We start from the raw sequence: 2,513 nt of genomic DNA on the forward strand, positions 1-2,513 counted from the left end.
ATATATATATATAGCAATATCAACTAAACTCACCACATTGTACATTATATCCCTAGTACTTACTTATAATTGCAAGTTTGTTCCTTTTGATTGCTTTCATTCAATTTCCCCTCCCTGCACTCCTGCTTCTGGTAACCACAAATCTGACCTCTGTTTTCTATGAGTTTTTTTTTTTTTTTCTCTTAGATTCTACATACAGGTGAGACCATACAGAATTTGTTTTTTTCTGACATATTTCACTTAGCATAATGCTTTCAAGGTGCATCTGTGTTGTTAGAAATGGCAAGACTGCCTCCTTTGTAAGGCCATTATTATTATTATTAATGTTGTTCTGCAAAGCAAGTAGAGTCCTCAAAGCACAGATTCGCAGAATCTGGATCTTCATATCTAGGTTTGAAACAAATGAACTTTTATTTTAGCTTAGACCTTTTCTTGACCTTCTTGTTGCCCTCATTTTATTCTACTTACGCATAAAATTAGATAATAAAATCCATGGGTGAACAGAGTACGCTATTGCCTATCTTTTCACATTTTTCAAGGTCTAAACCAGAAACAGACAAATTCTCTATACGGAAATGATACGGATAAATAAAGTATCAAAGGCAGTATAGTGCTCTGAAAATATAAAGGAAATTAGCTTGGATTATAATAATACTAGCTGCCATTTTGTTGAGTGCAAACTGCGCTAGTTATTGGTGCTTTAAATACTTCGTATCTCTGGTCCAGACAATAACTTTGAGTGGTAAAAATCATTATCCTCTGTGTTCAAAAGGACAATGGGCCTTACTTATCTAAAGGCATTAGTACAATAAGAAGCGCAACAGAAACTCTAAATTAGGGGTGGGCTCTCCAAAGTCAAGTTTTAAAAATGGTTATTTATTTTTGAGTGAGACAGAGAGACAGAGTGAGCTGGTGAAGGGCACAGAGAGAGAGGAACAGAGGATCTGATGTAGGCTCTGTGCTGGCAGCACATTGCCCATGCAGGGCTTGAACTCAAACCATGAAATCATGACCTAAGCCGAAGTTGGATGCTTAACCAACTGAACTACCCAGGCACATCTTCAAAATCAATTATTAAAACACATTTTTTAAGTTTTTTTATTTATTTTGAGAGAAAGAGATGGGTAGGGAGAGAGCGTAAGTGGGGGAGGAACCGAGAGAAAGGAAGAGAAAAAGAATCCCAAGCAGGCTCCACGCTGTCAGTGCAGAGCCCACTGTGGGCCTTGAGCTCACGAACAGTGAGATCATGACCTGAGCCAAAATCAAGAGTCGCATGCTACACTGACTCAGCCACCCAGGTGCCTCCAAAGTCCATTTTTAACATATAATGGACAACCTAAATTTTGGAAAAGTACTTTGATTCCCAGGAAGAGTTTCTTTACCTGTAAAACTCAGAAGGAAACAAAACTGCTATTTATGATTGTGTATCACATCGCAGGTAGTGAGCAATATACTTTATTATGTTTCTAATAAAGAAACAGAAAACACAGGGAGATTCAGCAGTACTCTAAGAATATGATAGGAGAATGTGGCAACACAAAGACTCTAGAACCCAGCATGTTATCTGGTAACAGTCGGTGATTCTGTCATTCTGAATACATGGATATAATAAACATTGCTCGAGTAGACTTTCCAACCACTGGGAATTGCACATGAACATTATATTTTTTCCAACTAGCATCAAAATAATAAGTTTTCTACTTTATTCTAAGCTTGATTTGCCTCTGCATATGGATAATAAGGATCTAATTTGCAAAATTCAGCTATGATCTGCTGGGCTCTCAGCTTTCCTTTTCATGTCCTTTTTTTAATTCCCCTTAAAAAATCTTACTATAGGGACGCCTGGGTGGCGCAGTCGGTTAAGCATCCGACTTCAGCCAAGTCACGATCTCGCGGTCCGTGAGTTCGAGCCCCGCGTCGGGCTCTGGGCTGATGGCTCAGAGCCTGGAGCCTGTGTCCGATTCTGTGTCTCCCTCTCTCTCTGCCCCTCCCCCGTTCATGCTCTGTCTCTCTCTGTCCCAAAAATAAATAAACGTTGAAAAAAAAATTAAAAAAAAAATCTTACTATAAAACTTTGCATAGAATATTTATCCAAGTGACACATAACATGTGAAAATACGTGTTAATAACTATGGCCCTAAGTATGAAAAGAAAAAGAATATAACTTATTTTCTCCCTTGTTCGTCATAGGCATGTATGTATACCTATGTCATATGTGAAGATATGTATATATTAATTTTCTATAAGTCATCTTTTAGAAGGTAGAAAACTATTTTGACTTGCCCTTGATTTTATAGAATTCATGCACGGAGTTAATACTAATATTATTGGAGATCAGTTAACTGCAACCACTGATCCTTATCTAAATATATTGATGAACAAATTTATTCTTTTGAAAATAAATCTAGATTTCAGTTATTAGTTCTGATCTTTTCATAAAATATTTCTGTTAGTATTGTTGCTTCATTGTTATATATATATATATATATATATATATATATATATACACACAC

The 2,513-nt window shown here is 36.5% G+C and overlaps 1 protein-coding gene across 6 annotated transcripts in view; it reads left to right on the forward strand.

Annotated features, from left to right (window-relative positions):
- Positions 1-2,513, forward strand: part of PDE4D (phosphodiesterase 4D) — a 1,431,601-nt gene that overhangs the window by 486,509 nt on the left and 942,579 nt on the right. The gene's annotated exons all lie outside the window — the stretch shown is intronic.

This window comes from Herpailurus yagouaroundi, unplaced genomic scaffold, assembly GCF_014898765.1.
Source record: "Herpailurus yagouaroundi ecotype Mexico unplaced genomic scaffold, PumYag 29, whole genome shotgun sequence".
NCBI classification, from domain to species: domain Eukaryota; kingdom Metazoa; phylum Chordata; class Mammalia; order Carnivora; family Felidae; genus Herpailurus; species Herpailurus yagouaroundi.